The sequence below is a fragment of the Lynx canadensis genome, chromosome F1 (assembly GCF_007474595.2).
Source record: "Lynx canadensis isolate LIC74 chromosome F1, mLynCan4.pri.v2, whole genome shotgun sequence".
Lineage (NCBI taxonomy): Eukaryota > Metazoa > Chordata > Mammalia > Carnivora > Felidae > Lynx > Lynx canadensis.
In genome coordinates, this window is record NC_044319.2 from 16,977,819 (window position 1) to 16,997,549 (window position 19,731).

General features: G+C 46.1%; 1 protein-coding gene across 3 annotated transcripts in view; it reads right to left on the reverse strand.

Moving 5' to 3' along the window:
- KIAA0040 (KIAA0040 ortholog) overlaps positions 1 to 19,731 on the reverse strand; it is a 47,271-nt gene that overhangs the window by 15,239 nt on the left and 12,301 nt on the right. For 2 of the 3 annotated variants that reach the window (XR_004343072.1, XR_004343071.1), the window contains exon 1: positions 2,526 to 2,683. The exons of the other annotated variant lie outside the window; for it this stretch is intronic. The gene's annotated coding sequence lies outside the window, so the exon portion shown is untranslated. Of the gene's footprint in view, positions 1 to 2,525; positions 2,684 to 19,731 lie in introns of those variants that run through there. 3 annotated transcript variants of the gene reach the window in all.

The window sequence follows — 19,731 nt, forward strand, 5'->3', positions numbered from 1 at the left end:
CTTGGCTGCATATTTTTCTGATTCAGCACATTGAATAAATATATCCTGCCACTCCTTTCTGGCCTGCCAAGTTTCTGTGGATAGGTCTGTTGCAAACCTGGTCTGTCTTCTCTTGTAGGTTAAGGGCTTTTTTCCCCTTGCTGCTTTCATGATTCTTTCCTTCCCCGAGTATTTTGTGAATTTGACTCTGATATGCCTTGTTGATGGTCAGTTTTTGTTGAATCTAATGGGAGTCCTCTGTGCTTCTTGGATTTTGATGTCTTTGTCTTTCCCCAGGTTAGGAAAGTTTTCTGTTATGATTTGCTCACATAACCCTTCTACCCCTATTTCTCTCTCTTCATCTTCTGGGACCCCTATGATTCTGATGTTGTTCCTTTTTAGTGAGTCACTGATTTCTCTAATTCTTTAATTTTTTTTTTAACATTTATTTATTTTTGAGACAGAGAGAGACAGAGCATGAACGGGGGAGGGGCAGAGAGAGAGGGAGACACAGAATCTGAAACAGGCTCCAGGCTCTGAGCCATCAGCCCAGAGCCCGACGCGGGGCTCGAACTCACGGACCGCGAGATCATGACCTGAGCCAAAGTCGGATGCTTAACCAACCGAGCCACCCAGGTGCCCCTCATTTCTCTAATTTTTAAATCGTGCTCTTTTGCCTTAATCTCCCCTTTTTTTCTGTTTCATTATTCTCTATAAGTTTGTCTTCTATATTGCTGATTCTCTTCTGCATCATCCATCCTTGCCACCGTGGCATCTATTCGAGATTGCAGCTCAGTTATAGCCTTTTTTGTTTCATCCTGACTAGTTTTTACTTCTTTTATCTCCACAGAAAGGGATTCTAATCTATTTTCGACTCCAGCTAGTATTCTTATTATTGTGATTCTAAATTCTGGTTCAGACATCTTGCTTGTATCTGTGTTGGTTAAGTGCCTGGCTGTCGTTTCTTCCTGCTCTTTCTTTTGTGGTGAATTCCTTCACTTCATCATTTTGAAGGGAGAAAAGGAATTAATGAGGTAAAAAAATTAAAATAAAAAAATATTAAAAGAAAAAAGGAAAAAAAACTCAAACGCAAAAAAAGAAAATCAAATAAATGATGCTAGATCCTAGGTGTGTTTTGGTCTCGGTGTTGAAAGTGGCTTGATGGATTAGAAAAAAAAGGGGAAAGAAAAGAAAAAAAAAGGAAATCGTTAGAAAATTTGAAAAAATGAATACACTGAAGTAGACTAAAATGAAATGATAGAAGTAAAATAGAAATGAAAAATTTACACAAGAGTAAACAATAAGTAGAAAAAAATTAAAGAAAAATATTTTTAATAAAAATTGAAAATAAAAATGAGTTTTTTCTTTTTCTGTATTAAAGAAAAAGAAGAAGAGAAAAAAGAAAAAAGAAAAAGAAAGAAAACTGAATAGATGGACCAGCGAACAGACTAAGACTCAAATTACTTTGTTTTCCCCTAGAAGTCGAACTATGAAGCGCCTTATAGTCCATAAAATAAGTAGGTGGAGAGCCGTGTTCCTGAAGAGCGAGGTTGGCCCAGTTGGGCGGGGCTTAGGGTAACGGCTCCGTTCTCCACTAGATGGCGTTGCTTAGCTTCCTGGGGTGGGTTGTTGTGGCGCTTGTAGGTGCGTATGCGCATGCGCGGGAATGGTGACAATGGAGTCACCCAGCTACCCGGTCTCGTGTCGGAATCCTGCTCTCCCCGGTCGGCAATCACGCACCCGTCCTTTGTCTTCGGCTTCTGTCTACTCCCCGCTTTTACACTGTCCGTGACCAAACGGCACCTCCCTCCTGAGTTTTGTCTCAGATGTGGCCGTTTTTCCCAACCTGTTATTTCTGAGGGACTGTGGCTTTGATCCGTTCTGCCTGTCTGCGGGAGGGTCTCACTGAGCCATGTTTGGGTGCTGGCCGCACCCGGGAACGTTCGCGGGACCGTGCTGCTGCCGACGCCCAGAGACTGAGGCCGGGTGCCAGCCCACCCCAGAGAAAGTTCGCGAGCTAGTGTAGCAGCAGCGTTTCGGGGATTATGGAAAATCACAACACGCGTCTGGCACCAGGCTTCACCCTTAATGACATTGTTCCAGCACCAGCGAATGTGGTTGTTCTCCCGGGTCCACTGGCGCCTTGCCTTTGGGGACCCACACAGCCTCTACCAGGTGTCCTCCCAGCAGGGGAACCGCCTCTCCCGTGTGGCCCGAAGACCCCCGGACTCCACTCTGCTCCTGGGGATTCGCGCTTCCCGCCCGAGCACCGCCAGGTATGGAGCTGTGGCATTTCAGCCTCTGCGCTCCCTCTGTTTACAGTCTTAATGGAATTTAAACCCTCTCCTCTCTCCTTTCTCCTTTTTGCCTTTTTAGTTCAGTCCCTGTGGCTGTTTCCACTTTTCCACTTTCTCTCCAGCTGCTTTTGGGGGGGTGCTTTGCCTGTATCCCCCCGCCCCCGTCTCCGTCCTCTCTCCGCACACAACAGTGGCCCCCTGACCTCCGCAGGTTCTGTCTCCCCCAGTTCACCTTTCCGCACCACATACCTGCTGAGTTCTGTGGTTCAGGTTGTGCAGATTGTTGTGTTAATCCTCAGATCCGTTTTCTAGGTGTGCAGGACGGTTTAGTGTTGGTCTGGCTGTATTTCATGGACGTGAGACACACAAAAAACTTCCATGCTGTTCTGCCATCTTGGCTCCTCCTCCTTTTTAAAAAAGTTTTTAAATGTTTATTTCTGAGAGAGAGAAAGAGCACAAGTGGGGGAGGAGCAGAGACAGAAAGAGGGAGATACAAAATCCAGAGCAGGCTCCAGACTCTGTGCTGTCAGCACAGAGCCTGATGTGGGGCTCAAACTCATGAACCGTGAGATCATGACCTGAGAAGTCAGAAGCTTAACTGACTGAGCCACCCAGGCACCCTTGGTGTCTTTATAATAGTAGGATGCCCTTCAAGAAAAGATAAGGGCCCGAGAAGCGCTGGAAAATGTTTTAAGAGAGCTCTTCATCCATTTAACAAACATTTATTGAGCACCTAATACATGCCCCACACTGTGTTAGGTATTAGGATTCAGTGAGGAAAGCTAAAGACATGGTTTCTGGTAACATGGGGCCTTGTATATTCCAAGGAAGTTGTTATTATTGAGGGATCATGTCATAAAGGACAAATAAGCAAATTTCAACTTAGGTTGCTTAGTTGGCTGAAATAGAAGCATGCATTTGAATTAGGTTTATCTCAATGTCTCAGGCCCTCCTACCCCTCCCAACCTTTGTCTCAAGCTCGTCCATCCTATGACACCTAAAATAGCCTTTGAATAAATAGATTTCTTTTCCAGCGAAAGCTAATTCGATAATTCACTTTTGGATTCCTGAAGGTACTTATTTGAGTCTACTCTCCATATAGCCAAAAAGAGTATTCATTAACATTTGGGAGCCCAGTCTGGGGAAAATTCAATTAAAAAGGTATTCTTTATATTTTTTAATCTAAGAATTCTCTTCTAGGCCCCCCAGGTTACTTGCTGAGCTCTGCTAATCTATACTGTTTCATTAGTATTTATGAGCCTCTCATTGTTAGCATTTCCAGGAAACAATCAAATATCTCCTTGGTGGTATGAATTAAAAGTTTGAGCTTCCACAGAATGTTTTGTAAAAGGAGCCAGACTTTGGGCCTTAGAAATGCTCTCTGGGAGGCACCATTATTTTGTTGGATCTCAAGTATTGCTGACACTGTTTGAAAGATAATTCATCTATTCTTATAAAACCAACAACAGGCATTAACCAAACACGATTGTTTGATGATTGTTGTTATGAGGGTTGGTGAGAGGAAAAAGAAGGGGGGAAAGTTACTTTCAGTTTCCTTAAAACCAAAAATTATTCATCTTTATATCCTCCATAGTATCTCACTGGAGAGAGAGTCATTCATTCATTCTTTCTCCCAAGAAGCTTCGATCTGTCTATGTTGATGGCTAACAATGATCCCAGAGCCAGGAGACCTGGGTTTGAGCCCTGGGTCAATGTGCGTAACCTTGGTGAGTTACCGAACCTTAGCTACAAAATGAAGTTAATGAGCTTCCCTCGTAATGATGTGGTGAGGATTAAAAGAGCTCAATATATTTAATGCATTTTGTAAACTGTAAAATACTATAGAACATAATGTATGAAATAGTGAGTTATCTCCAGATAGCAATGGATTAATTCTAGCCTTGAGCTTTCCTTTTCCCCCCCTTACCGCCATACCCAATCCTCATCACCAAAGAACCATAGGCCCCCTCCCCATCCAGATGAAGAGAACTTCACAGGTAACCTCGCTGCTTATGGCGGTCAGCAGGTCTGCGGCTGTAATTCTAGACTCTGGCATCTGTCAAGAGGGATAGAGAAGGGTTCTTTGAGGGAATCTGTTGGTGTCTAGAGGATTATTGATCTCATAAAGTAAGGCCTGGGGAAAATACCTAGCCCTCGGTGGGCCCAACCCCTCTCCCTGTCTTTGGAATCCCTGGAAGTGTACAGGGATGGGTCTTTCCACAGAGAGATCTGATCCATCCCTGAGAGCCAAGAGCCTGGTTTTCCTTCTGGTGCTCCCCAGCAGGGGGCAGAGCATGCTACTTTGCATTTAGTCTCTCTTTGTTCCTGATTGTTAGATGACATAATACATGTAAAGCTGTAGAATAGTGTCTGTGGGGTAGTAGATGCTTTCTAGAAATGTTAATGATAAAGATCATGATAGTACCCAGTTAAAATCCCTAAGAGCAACTCCACAGTGACCTCCAAGTGGTCCAATTTTTTTGCCTCCTTTAAGGGGTAGGGTGAGGTGGGAGGTTCAGGTTTCTCTCAGAACCTTAAAAGATTCCTCTGCTCAGCTGCTGACTCCAGGGTGTGCATGGGGGGGGGGGGGCGTCTTATAATTGAAAGTTGGCAGCAAAGACCTCTCTTTGGCCTTTCCTCAAATGCTTCCATTGACTTTTCTACCTCATGCTGTGGATATCACTGTGTTGCTTTAACTCTTCACCCAAGGATGGACTTCTAGCCAGGCTGGCTGCTTAAGAGTCACCTAGGGCATTAGTTAAGTGCAGATTCCTGAGCCCTGCTCCTGGAGACACTGACGCAGTAGATCTAGGGTGAGCCCTGGAATTTATGCTTGTAACAAATAGCCCGACGATTTCTGGACAATTGTCAGGTTTAAAAGCTGTTGTATAAGCAAGTTGTTGCATCAGCATAGGAGCCTTGTGTTGAATGAAGGAATGGGTCATGGGTGAGAGGAGGTGGAGGCGAGGTTTATGTTTGTGCACAGCAGCACGGTGGCCTGCTGTGGGGGGGCCTCTTTAGGCATTACCTCTTGCTCTCGTGTATTCAGAGCATCTGGGCCAAGACTGCTTTCCCAGAGGTTACAATGCAATGCGGTAAACATTCATTGAACACCCACTATGTCACCAGCCCTGAGCGCTTTCCAGTTGAGCAAAGAGGAGAGAGAAAAATAGCAGAAGTATAATGTGATGAGTCCTGTGGTCAAGTTCTGTGTAAAGGGACATGAAGACAGCCCAGGGGAAAGAGTAAACAATTTGGTCTAGAGAGGGTTACAGGAAAGAAATGAAAAGGAAATTATAATCAGGGCAGGTGTCTGCTCAGTGATTCCTTCAACGACTATGTATGGAGCACCTGTTTCATGCTGAGAACTGTGTTGGGTCCTGGGTGACCGGGAACAAGCGGACTGGGTCCCTGTTCGGGTGCTCAAAGTCTAGTGTGGGAAGCAAACACTCATCAGAAAACCCCACATACAGGTGTGAAAATAGCATACGGGAAGTGTGACAGAGGAGAAGCCCATGATGCTTTCAAGGAGGTGGGGCAGGCTCTGGGTGGGGAGGATTCAACCACGATCTGAGCAAAAACATGGTCAATTACAAGAGCAACACATGGTCAGGGTGTCTATAAAGTCTTGAAACAGAGTAAACTCATTTAAAGCATCTTCAAGTAATATGCTTGATAGGTTTTTCTTCAACCCTCAGCTACCTTTGCAGGTGAAGTGTCTCTAAATTGGAAGCCATGAGTTCAGTTGCTAATGAGTTATAAAGTGTCCCCCAAAAGTCTAGAAGTATGTGTATTTCTAGGGAAATATGTGTTTTGTGCCTTTTCTCAAACAGTTGGAGCCACTGCTTCTTCTGAAAAGGACGCGAAATGACAGTGTGGCTGAAGTCAGCAGCGGCGAGTGGGGGTGACAGTGGGGTGACGTGAGGCCCACGAGGCAGGCGGCCCCCACACCCACAGGGCTCGTAAGCCGTGTTAGTGGCTGGTGTATGTTGCAAGAGCCATGGGGGGTAAGCAAATGAGGGGACATAATCCATATGTGTTCTGCAAAGAAGAGTATTGCTGAGGTGAGAGGGGACAGGCTGGCAGGGACAAGAGTGGGAGGCAAGATTACAGTTGTTCAGGGAAAATGGCAGCAGGGATGAGGGCGAGGGTGGTGGCGGAGGGAGGGACAGGTGGCCTGACTGGGGCATTCTCCTATGGACGGTGGGAGAACTCTTGGGCAGAGGGGCATGAGGAGGTGTCCCAGGCCGTGCTCTGCTTTTCCACGCCCACCCCTAGTCCCTGGTCAGGTCTCCGAGTCTGCCGCGTTTTATTTTTTTCAATATGGGAACCTCATCGGTCTCTGCCTGACTCCCTGCTATTTCTCCTGGAGGTTTAGAACATCTTATTAAGTCCCAGCCTCTCCAACCCTGCCTGCCCAAACCTTGCCCCTGCAGTTCTTGCAAAAGCCCTATGGTTACAATAATGTCACACCTTCAGAAACCAAGGTGTGCTGGCAGCGAGGGCACTGAGTAGAACCTCAGTCAGTAGTTATTAACTCTGCTGCTCTGGATACAGATTTTCTTGACGGTTCTCCCCTTGCTCACCTGGCATGCTCAGATGCCTTCTAATAGATTTAAGTACTGTTTTGTACAAAAATGGTCAGATCACAGCAATAATCTGCTAGTGGAGAATTGCGCTTATAACTTAAACGTGGTTCCAGGCATGATGAAACAGCTATCTGTATTTTCCCCAGTGTAATTAATGGCTTCAAGTACCTAGTTCTGATGCAAAGTTGGAGGCTCTTTTCTTCCCCCAACGTATACATTTATGGTATGTAACTAGATATTAAGTATTAGAAGAAAATAGATAGTATTTTTCCTCAGAATCAATGTTATAATTATGGGTGCAATTTTGAACAAGAGCACACATAGGTCATCAATATAAAAATGATTAAGGTACTATGATTATTAGAAATGATAAAATGATGCTTTATCATATAGACATCCTGAACTGGAAGAATCCAGATATGGGTCATTTGGTTGGGTATCCTCACTTTATTTGTAAGGCATGTGGGACCAAAAGAGGCTGTGATTTGTGGAGGTCACACAGCTGACAACTGGTGGAATCAGGGCCCGATCAACGTCTTCTGACTCCCAGCATCACCTCCTGCCAAGGTCTCCCTTACAAAAGTCTTCACGAATAAGCATTAAGGCAGCTCTTGGCAACATGCCCCCATATCCTCGTCCTGGGCTGAGGCTAGACTACCCTTCTTAGCCCCCTTAAATAGTCGTGGGACCAGGTGACTGAGTTGTGGCCAAGGGAACGTGGGCCTGGCTCCTGAAACCTGTCCCAACATCCTCCACGTTCACTCTGCTTGTTCCCTGGCTGGCTAGATGCAAAGGACCCAGCAGAGGACTCCAAGGCCGCTGGGATGGTACAGGAGAAGGTGTTTCGGAACGACCACGAGCAGAACACCCCTACTGACCACACTGAACAGTAGAGTAAGTGAGAAATAACCTTTGTTGGGTAAAGCCATTGATTTTGAAGATTGTTGGCTAAACCTGTTCGCCTATCCTGACTAATATGAGTGAAAAAAAGGTAGCGTTGGGGTAATGATTATAACAAATATGCAGTGAGGTCAACAACTCTCCTGGAGAGTTTGCAGCTTTGACCAGAAAGGAGTTTAGCCAAGCACTTCAGAGTGCTGGTTCTGGGACCAGATACCCTGTGTTCAGATCCTGGCTCTGCTACCCACTGACTGTGCCACACTGGGAAGGTTACTTTCTGGGCCTCAGTGTTCTCATCTGTCAAATGGAGTTCACAATAGTAGGTTGTTGTGAAATCTAAGTGAATCAGTAGAGGTAGATAGAGCCTCTCAGAACTGAGCCTGGTGATAAATGTGAGTCCTTATTTTTCGACCCCAAACCAAAGGCTGGCCAAAAGAAACATCTCTCAGCTCCTCAGCTAATAATGATTTTGTCTGCCTTTTTAGAATTGGGAACGGTTCTGAAGTTATGACTTTGACTATATAGGTCTCCTTTAAGAGGCATTTCTCTCCCCCTCTTTTCTCTAGTTTTCCTGTAGTAAAGAGATTTTTTTCAATGTTTATTTATTTTTGAGAAAGAGACAGAGCACAAGTGGGGGAGGGGTAGAGAGAGAGGGAGACACAGAATCTGAAGCAGGCTCCAGGCTCCAGCCCCAAAGTGGGGCTCAAACTCATGAACCACGAGATCATAACCTACGCCAAAGTTGGACACTTAACTGACTGAGCCACCCAGGCGCCCTAAGATATTCTTTCTAACTTATTCCACTCATCCTTCTTTTTCAAAGCAACCATTTCAGAATTAAAATATGCACAGGCATCACTCAGAAGCAGCATCATAAGGACGTGGATACAGTCTATTCACTCTCTCTCCATGGATCCCACCTCATGTGGCAGAGTGGGATGCGAGCCTCCTTCCTCACCCCCACACCAAACCGTCCTTCATCTCTTCCCTCTTTCTTTCCTTCTGCCAGTGTATTTAATGAGCTCCTAGCATATTCTAGTCCTAGGCACCATGTTCCTAGGCACTGTGGATACAGTCATGAATAACTCAGATGTGGTCAAGCTATTTACTTTCCATGAGGAGAAGGGCAAAGTATGTTGTTAGTACTTTAAGGAAATAATTGGCCTGGCCTGTGTGGAGGTGACTTTGAATGGAGATCTGAAGAATGGCAAGGATCCAGTTGTGTGCAGAGCTTAGGAAAGGGCCTTCTGAGGGGCAGGACATCAGGGTTAAGGTTCTGAAGGGGGAAGAGGTCGGCTGACCCCAGGAGAGGAGGAGGCCGGTGCCCGGGGGCCTGTGAGCACCCAAGGTGAGGCATGGATTAAGCTGGGCAGCCCTGGCAGTGAGTACAGAGGACAAAAGGTGGAGAAGAAAAGAAAGGGACCGAAAAGTTCAGACGCCCTTTTCTTTGTCCCCATTGTTGTCACATTTGTCCAGTTTCTCCTTCCTCCAATTCATCTTTCCAAAGTCTGGAAGTGGTCATGTCCCCCTGCTTAGCCCCTCTTTGACTCTTCATCGCTTGCAGGATAATCATAACTCCTTCGCCTCCTATCATCCCAGGCTCATCTCCTACCACCGCCCTTATTACTACATTTTCCAGAATTCTCCCCAACATGCCTGCTCCCTCCCATTGTTATGCTTCGGCACATGCTGTTCTGTCTGCCTGGAATGTCTTCTCACCTTCTTCCCTCTGTCCATTCACGGGAGAGCTCCTTGTCCCTCAAGCCTCCTCTGTGGGGGAGGGCCTTCTGGAACTATCAGCTCTCCACTCCCAAGCTTCCCCACAGCAATTTCTTTCTCTTCTGAGTTCTCACAGGGCCAATATCCTCCCATAGTTCTTATCTTACTATATTATAATTATTTGGGTTTTTTTTGAGAAAATTATAAGAATACAGAAAAGTACAAAAAGTCATATGTAATAATATTTTATATGCATATATTAATATATATGGTACTTGTTGACTCTTTTCTCTCACATTCATTGCAAGCTCCTGTATGGCAGGGATTCATACTCATCTGTGTAATCTCACACTGTCATTCAATGTCTATCACACAATAGGTGCTAATAAATATTTGGTGAATGAATGATGTCTTTCAATGCTCAGGCTAAGCAGGAGACTGACCGTATCCGTGGTTCTCCCAGGTAAGGGTGGAATTGTGTCGCCTTCCTCACGTTTTTACGTTGAAGTCCTTACCCCCAGTATCTCAGAATGTGACCTTAGTTGGACACAGCACTGTTGCAGATGTAATTAGTGAAGATGAGGTCAGGCTGGAGTGAAGTGGGCCCAGAATCTAATGTGACTGGTGTCCTCCATAAAAAGGGGAAGTTTGGACATTGAGACAGACATGCACAGAGGAAAGACACCGGGAAGAGACAGAGAGAGAAGATGGCCATTTACAAGCCAAGGAAAGAGGCCTGCAACCCATCCTTCCTTTGTGGCCTTCAGAAGAATCTGACCTTGCCAACCTCTTGATTTCAGACTTCTTGCCTTCAGAACAACATGAGATAGATACATTTCTCCTGCGTAGGCCACCCAGCTTGTGCGTTGCTATGGCAGCCCCAGGAGGTTAAGAGGTCCCTTTTGCTTCACCCCCCACTTCTTCATCAGCTGGTCCTATGAGCTCTGTCTCCAAAATACGTGTCCAATCCAGTCACTTCTCCCCATTCCAAGACGAGGTCAACATCATCTCTCACCTGGATTACCGTGACAGCTGCCCAACCAGTGTCTGGTTCTCTGCTTCTGTCTCTACAGGCTGCTCTCTTCACACACGCCAGATGATATCACCCCCCAGCCTCACACCTCCACTCCCCGCCTGGCTTCCCAAGGCCTGCAGAGTAAAGTCTAAACCCTTAACATATCCCACAAGTGCCTCCTTCATCTGGCCCTGCCTCCTCTAATCTCATCTTGTACCCCCTTCTCACTCACAGGTCCTGGATGCACCTTACTTTAGGACTGTCCACTCCCCTCATGAACTTCTTTGCCCCTTTGGTACATTTGTTCTCAGATCTTGGTGTGATTGACCACTTCATAACACTCAGGGCTTACCTCAAATGCATTTCCAGTCAAGTGTAACCTCAGCAGGAGGCTTTTTTAACTAAGAAGCCCAACCCCCAATCAACCTCTACCACGCCATCCTGTCTTACTGCCTTTGTAGTGTTTCCCACTCCTAAATTTCTCATTCGATATATGATGCTCTGGTCACTTTATTTACACATTTATTGACTGCCTTCCTGCATTAGAAATGAGCCTAATGAGAATAGGGCCCTTGCCTGTCTTATTCTGTTTGGATGCTCAGAGTCTGGCATGTAGTTGAATGAATGAATGAAGTCATGCTGGCTAACCCAAGTGTCCCAAAGGAAAAGAGATTTTGAAAAAAATGTTAATCACTCAGCCCTGGTCACTAGGGAGAGAGACAAGGAGCAATGAAGAGCATAGAAACATGACCATCAGTCACATCTGTGGCCAGACTTTGATGACAATTACCCACCATTTAGCTCACAATCCAGCCACATTCTCCAGCCAACTAACTCATTTAAGGAGGAAATAATGATCAAGAAAATTTTATATCACTGAAAGCAGTTGGGAATGTGTGTGGGGGTGTGTGCTTTATCAGCTCCTATATTATCACCTACTTTCCTTTTGCTTAGTTACAAAGAGCTCATTGTAGCTGGGACTTTCTGATAACAAGGGATCCTTTCCTAATTACTATATGCTCTATTTCAGGTTCAGCAGAAAAGACAATTAAAAAGCTCCATTTCACTCCAGGTTCAAATGAGTCAATCTTTCAATCAATCAAGTATTAATTAAGCGATGCCAGGAAATACAGGGGAGATAGAAGACATTCTCTCTCTACTCAAAGATGATACCAAGGAAATAATTAGAAAATAATTTAAGAACAATGAAAAGAGTTTAAAAAGGTTTTCATTTGGGCTTTCTCTGGCTTTCTGTTAGGGAATGCCTGGAATCTTTAGCCCCTTTATTCTCGTTTGCTCTTTCTCTTCCCTCTTTCCTTCTTTTTCTCTCTTCTCATGGCTAATTACACTGTCTCCAAAGGGTCCATGCTGTAGACCCCTAATTAGTCTTTTTCAGTCACCCCTTAGGATTAGATACCAGCAGTCCTGTCTCTCTGATTCTCTGAAAATTCCAACTGTGTTAAATGGATTGAATATCATATCTCCAGCCTGTTAGCAAGTCAACAAATTCCTACATATTCATGTCCTTGAGATCACAAGGGAATTTTCTGATTTTTCTTCCCCTAAACTAGAAAACAGACAGAGAAGGATTTTGCCCTCCTCTGTGAGGATTCCACTGGTGTGGAGTCTGGGCGGCATTCACTTAAGTTCTTTGATCTTGGTGTTTTCTTCTGTAAACAGAGATGTTAGCACATTTCTCAGAGGGTTAGACATTTTTATCCACTGTGCTACATCATCTTACATTCCATACCTAGCACAGTGCCTGGTAGACAGTGGGCTGGCAATAAGTATTTGTGGAATGGATGAGTGAATGAATGAATGAGTGAATGAGTGAATGAATGAATTGTTGGGAGCAATAAGATATCATGTGTGCAAAGCATGTAGCCCTAAGTACACTTCACACAGCAGGCACCTTAAATTGCCTTTAGAACCATGCAGCTCTGTATTTATGATACTATTCGTATTGTGTGAAATGTGAAAAACATCTCTGTGTTAAAGACTTATTTTGGAGGTGCCTGGGTGGCTCAGTCGGTTAAGTGTCTGACTTCGGCTCGGGTCATGATCTCACAGCTGGTGGGTTCAAGCCCTGCGTCAGGCTCTGTGCCAACAGCCCGGAGCCTGGAGCCTGCTTTGGATTCTGTGTCTCCCTCTCTCTCTACCTCTCCCCTGCTTGTGTTCTCTCTCTCTCTCTTTCTTTCTCTCTTAAAAAAAAAAAAAAAAAGACTTATTTTGTTCTAACCAGAGGTTGGTCAATTTTTCCCTGAATGGATTTAAAAAGCGAGTTAGCTTTAGATTTAGTTAGATTTAGATTCCTGAAGAATCGGGGCAGACACATTCACCTTCTTCCTGCTTTCTTGAGAATTTGATTTCCATTCATTTCCAGCTGCATCTCCCGCTTTCAGCCTTTCTGACCTCCTGGATCTAGTTTCTTAGGGGTGCCTTGTTTTGTCCATCACTATCAACTTTCACCTGCTCATTCAGCTAGATGCTCACTTGTTTTTCTTTAACTGGCCTCTTTTGACATAGATACTTTAGGAGGCCAAAGCTGCAAAACAGAGGGTTGGCAAAATGTCTTATCACCTTTCACAGAAACAGGGGGTGATCTGTTGTATCAAAAAGTCACTGTCTCTTATATTCTAAGTGCTGCGACTCTGGAGGTGGGTCTTTTCATCCTCAGGACACAGATGAAAAAACTGAGTCTATCAGGGATTAAGTAATTTGCCCAAGGCTACAGAGCTACTAAAGTCAGAAGAGGTTGGACTCTGGTCCTATCTGAGTGTGAGAGGATCCTGCACGTGACCACAAGGCTCTACGGCTGCCATCCTCAGGTGACGCCTTCCACCTCTGGACATTCTCTTCTCGGCCGAGGGGGTGTTTACCGAATCAGTCATCCATCAAATGTTTGAAAGCCTGCCATGTGTGTCACACCCTATGGGTACACTCTTGACTGATTAAGGTGTCTTCTGGGTCTTCAAGGAGCTCACATTTTAATAGGACCCAAAATGTAAGAAAAGGAATACAGTGCGATATCACATACGACAGCGGGTACCCCAAAGGCATAAAACTCCTTTGAGTGCTCGCTGGCAGTCCAAGAGCTATAACCAACCCATAGGCACTTTCATTATAATTTTATTTTTCCCCTCCTCTAACTTCATGTACAATTACCAATTTTTAGCTAGTCCCCAGATTTGGCCACCAACCTATCCTCCTGCATAGCCACAACCTGCTGGGGCTTTAGAAGGGCCTGTGTGTCCTCCTTAACCCCCATCCCACAGCCTTCCCCACCCTGCCAGCCTCACCCAGTCCCATCACTGCATTTAAAGCCTGCGGGTCCCAGACTACAAACTGCATCTGGAGTAGGGACTAGATTCCCTAGTCTTGCACGGTAGTCTACGTAGGGGAGAGTGAGGCAGGGGGCTTGAAAAGGAGAGGTGAGGACAAAAGGCAAAAGGCAAGCTGCCCTTTCCAGCTGAAACCACCATTTTGATCCACTGACCTTGGTCTTTGGCTAATCAGACAAATAATAAGGATGAGGGCTGTCTGCAAGAGGAGTTAATGCGTCTCAAAATGTTCCACGCACAATACAAAAGGCCGGCAGAGGGGTGCAGTGGAGAGAACATCAAACTGGGAGCCAGAGGACCCAGTTTTAGTCCCGATTCAGTTGTCTTCCAACCCTCTGACCTTGAGTGAACCAGTCAGGCTTTCTGAGCCCTCTCCTCATCTGAGAAATGAGGCCAGGAGCTGTCCCAGATATCTCTCAAGATTGTCATGGAGAATAGCCAGGCATGTGAAAGAACACTGAGAAGGGAGGCTTGCAATCGAAATGCAAGGATCAGACTGGAAAGCTGAATTGAAGCTCAAGTGAGAACCCCTGAGCTTCCCTTCCTGAGGCAGCCCTCCACCCTCCCAACCCTGGCCCCATCCTTCCCGAATCAGTCATGAGGAGCTGTGTTTCCAGTTTGGAGAATTTACGGGCATACACACTAACAACACCCGCATTTATGTTTGCTGCCTGAATATATCTGATCTGACCACATCCTGGTATTAGTGCTAATAAAACCTGTAGCCATAGTTACTGTGAAATACCTGGCTTACTCAGCTCCCATTTTCACTTGCCAAAACTATTTGGTACACGATTTTGGAGCCAGTCTTTGTGGGTGTGGTAAAGCACATAGGTACAGTTTTATTTTTGGAAAGTGTGAGCTTGGGGTCTGAGGTCATCTTCAAGTTCGGGGCCATTGAGGAGGGCGGTGCCTTCTCTGTCCTCCAGATGAAGGGAGCACTTTGTGGCTGACCCCGGCAACAGGCACTTAAGTCCTCAAACGTCACATCCTCTCGGGGGGAGAGGGTGTTTCTTGAAAAAGCAGGAAGACAATCCAGCACTTGTGTGAATCGGGGTCTCCCACACAGGTGGCAATCAAAAAATAGGCCCGAAAGCTGCGTAATTCTCTTTAATATTAGAGAACTTAGTGTTCTCACACCTCGCAGCCATACCTGCATGACGGACTGATTCAGTTTTCTCGGTGGTGGGGCAAGAGAAGTTTATAGGCTAAAATAGTTGAAAACTAATGGGGTGGCAAAAATACACAGTGATGCAACTCAAAAGCAGTACAGATATGATTTTATTTTCCTTTCCATTTTCTCCTTTCATAGGATGTTGACAGAAGTTCAGGGCAATTAAAAGTCAAAAGCTACCTTACCATAATATTAAGGCTTAAAACATAAAGGCCGAGTCATAGAGGGAGTGAGCAGAAATAGTCTCATTCCAATCATAACTCACCCCTGCGGAATGCACACTGTGGAATATTTCAGACTCGCCAGGCTTTGGGCCCCAGGCTCCTGCCCGCAGGGCGGGGTGTACAGAGGCACTAACACTCCTGGAGGGCCGACCTTCACTTCCTGTCTGCAGGGGCTTAAATCTGCATCCCCAATGTCACGGGGAGAATTGTTTTTTTGTTTTTTTGGTTTTTTTTTGTACAGTTTTGCTAAAGAATTCTTGGTGAATGCAGAGTATGTATGAGTTTCCTCATATATTTATGGAGCACACACTCAGGCAAGTGGCACCCTCTTCTTTTCATCCAGATGACATTTTCCAAGTCTCATCAAATGCGGCTTGGGTGCCTCTGTGCAAATAGATTGTTACTCCTAAACTCCCGTTACAGAGAAATTCTGGAACCGACGATGGCTTCACCCCACACCTAATCCTCTCAATTTGCCTGCCCTCGCCCCCAAATGTCTTTCTCTCCGTCCCTGAAATGCCCTCCGTAAGGGAGGCTACAGGTGCTACAAATATGTCATTTGGGAGCATGGATTTAAGACACTGGCTTAAACTGCGATTGTTGGCGAGGGGTGGGGGCTGCCAGTAGATACTACGGCAAGCGCATGCGCACAGACACACCCTTCCCTTGGCTCCACCGCCACCCTCCTCCCCATCCACCACCTCTGCTCCATCCTTTCCTGGAGACCTCAGAGCTTTACGGAAGACAGCGGGTCTCCCGGAGCGGAGGACTGGTGGGAGAGACCCTGGGACTCAGACCTTGTCTCTGATCTCTCCACCTGTGTCCTCAGGGCGGGGCGGCTTGCAGACTCCACACCAGCTTTTAGGCCTCATCTCCCATAAGCAGCCCAGAATACATTAAAAAAAAAAAAAAAAAAAAAAATCAGACCAACTCTCAGAGTGTCAGGGTCTTGAAGAAATAGGCCATTGCGTGGAAACACTTTGATAGAGCAAAACGACCTGAATGTTTGGCCATGCCTCTGCTGGTGAGAAAGGAGGAGAGGCCCCCCCCCGGGATAGGAGCTGGCTCAGAGCAGCCAGAGAGGGGGGCAGGGGTCCTTGTAGAGGAGGCAGTTCTGCTCCTCAGTGGAGAGCCTGTGGGGCTCCAGTCCTGGCTTTGACTTTTAGGTGGTTTTATTTATTTATACTCCTGTAGGTTTGCATATGAGCTGAATTCTTGGGAGGAAGACAGACTGAGAGCGTAGGTGAAGCTCCTAGATTGTGGTATGAGAAGTCAACTCACATTCTCACTTGTGACTTCGTGTGCATCCTTGAGAAGGTCATTCAGTTGTTTTGGGCCTAAGTTTCTTCATCTCTAAAATGGGGGCAAAATCTGGACAAATACTCAAGAAAGTGATAATATGTGTTGCCTCTGTGAAGGGACATTGGGGGCAGAGCTGGGAGACTGGCTTTTGTCTCGTTCCTTTGGTACTATTCTGAAGGCTTGGTCACATGCACATACTTTCTGAAGGAAACGAGTAACTAGCCGTGGACAGCCACCTTGCAGGGTCCTGAGGTCAAAGCAGACAATGCATGTGAACATGACCCTAGGCTCTTAGGAACTGTACAAATATTTAGAGTCACAATTGCTATCGTTCCAGGCAGATGTAGGGACATGGCAAAAAATGTCACACCTCAATTCTTCCAGGTAGCGAGTGGCTTGAAATTCTTGGGAAATTTGCTCCCATGCTGGGAAGTTTTCCTGCCCCCAACCCAGAGTGGATGGATGGATGGATACCACCCCTACCCCCCTTCTCCCCTGGGGGAGAGGGCTCTTTCACCTGGCTGTGCAGTGGTGCTGGGAGACCTGGATCCCCCGTGTGCCCAAATGACCCCTGCTTTTCAAGGGCTAGCCGAGCATGTCCACCCTGCCGAGCGAGTTCTGACAAGCACATTCCATCCTTTGCCAGGAGGCAGTGGGGCCTGGCTGCCTGGTGGGAGCTGCGGGAGTGGTACCTGCCTCTATGACTGCCCTGTGACTGACCCCTGGCTGGGAGTGGGGGTGGGGAGGTTTATACAGAATGAGTGCCAGTCTCCCTTAGGCTGTTTACTGGGTCACCATAATAAAAACCATGCTGCAGGCATATCGTTCTTTGTATATGAAGAAGCTAATAGAACTAACAACGACGATTTCCATCAATAAAACCTGCCATTTGAATTACTTTTCCTGAAGTAGCACGTGGGTTTCATTTCAAGAAACACTAGTTAAGGAACTACTATGTGGTCAACTTGGTGCTGAGGGGGAGCCCAGAAGTGTAAGAAGGTTCCTGTCCTGGGAGAGTTCATGGAACATCGAACGCTGTTAGGTCCTGCCAGACGACAGTGCGGGTCCCTGCCTCCCCGCGGCCAGACCACAGGTTCCTCCCTTCTAAGATGGGAAGGTAATAATCACACTGACATCATCACCCTCAGCCTTGCTGTGGAAGTCAGACAATATACAGGAGAGTTCTTTATAAACTGAAAATGCCCTTCCAAGTATAATTTTCAAAAATAATCATAGCAGTTAGAGGCTAAGGTAAATATCAGAAAATGCCAAAGTGCACACATGATCAGGAAGGAGAGGAATCAATGTTGCCTCGGGACTTAAGTGGGAGGCTGCACGGCAGAGTCTGAGGTCAGATGGTCGGGTGGGAAAAGGGGAGCTGAGGTGAGCTGGATAGGATGGGAAGCCAGGGTGCAGGTCAGAGGCCAGCACATGCAGAGTTTGGGCCTGGGGTAGCAGTGAAGAAACTTCCCAAGGAAGAGTGAGGACCGAGGTAATACAGGCAGGGCTGGTGAGATTACACAGGGCTTGGAAGGCTGAACATTGGTTTGGTGTAACAGGTGCCAGCGAGGCCCTGAAAGCTGGTGAACAGAAGAGACATAGCAGCGTCACTGTTTCAGAGGCCACATACTCTTAACCTGATCCCTCTTGTAATTCCAAGTGTGCCTTGGCCTGAGCTGGCGGTTATACAGCAGCAAGCCCCCACCCCTGGGCTCGGGGCACTCTGCCCTAACCAGCCAGGCTCAGGAATCACAAACCTTACAACTAAAACCACAAATTTTATTAATAGCGCTCTTGCCTCCTTACACAAAATCTGATTATGAACTGAAATGAAGTATCATCAACCCAGTCGGAAAGAAACTACTATTTATCTCGTGATCCTTTGGGAATGCAGGCAGAGGCTAAAAACCCTGATGCAATCACTTCTCCAGTCTTAACAGATGCCCAGATGGGCTTGCTTTTACTTATGATTGGGGGATGTCTGATCGAAGACCTTGCCCTCATAACACATGTTAATGTTTTAAGGCCTTCTGCAAACATTTCTTTACTCAGTCTACCATAATGTGAGGAAGGGAGAAGTTTCTCACCCTATTTCACAGATGAATGACCTAAGGAGAAGAAATTTGTTCAAAATTTGTTTAAAATTGCAAAGCTCGTGGGCTACCTAGGTGGCTCAGTTGGTTAAGCATTCGATTCTTGGTCTCAGCTCAGACCATGATCTCACAGTTTTGTAAGTTTGAGCCACACGTCGGGCTCTGTGCTGAGCCTGCTTGGGATTCTATCTCTTCTCCATCCCAGCTCATACTCTCTCTCTCTTAAATAAATAAACTTAAAAAATAAAATTGCAAAGCTGGTTAGTGGCCAAGGGCAGAGAGGGTTCTAGTCATCTGGTTCCCCAGTGCAATGTTGTCTTCACTACATTAACTTCTACAAAGCAACAAGAGAGGAGCTAATAATGGCAATTCGTCACTTCTGCGGTTTACTCTCTCAGACTCCCTGAGATTTGTGGTCCCTCTCTTGCTCTGGGGCCTCCACAAGCTTCTCTGTCTGGAACCCCCCAGCTCTCCCCTAATCCCAGTCCAAACGCTACCACCGAACCTCCTGACTTCTGTTCATTTACATCTCAGAGAAATGTGGGTCCCCTTTGGAAACCTTCCATGACCTCATTGATGTAAGAGCCCCTGCCTGGTACCCCTCACTGTCCTTACACTGCTACCATAGCCCATACCTGGTTGAGGCTAATTGTTTATTTAATCACCTTTCTTCCTTTCTAGACAGAATTTATTCCCATCCAGCATCCCCAGCATCTGGGACATGTTTGCTTTGGGAAAATACTTGCTGAATTAATAAATGGACATTTTTATAGATGAGGAATCAGGCCCACCGAAGTTAAACACCCAAGGGCTCACAGATGATCAAGAATGATGTGGCAATTCTTCTTCCCCTAAATATCCAGTGCTTGTTCCAGACTGCCATGCTGATTTCTGGGTTCACACACAGCACTGTGGTCAGATGGAAGAAGATGCTCTGAAGAAAATCCATCAACGGGATTTTCAATATTCTGGGTCTGGAGAACTCTTTCAACCTGAGCTCAGAGTGTACTTCCATGCCAGATACTCCTGGGCATTCCCGAGTATCGGCACACTCTGCTGGCCTCTTTTGGTGACTGGCTATTTCTGAACCTCCAGTTG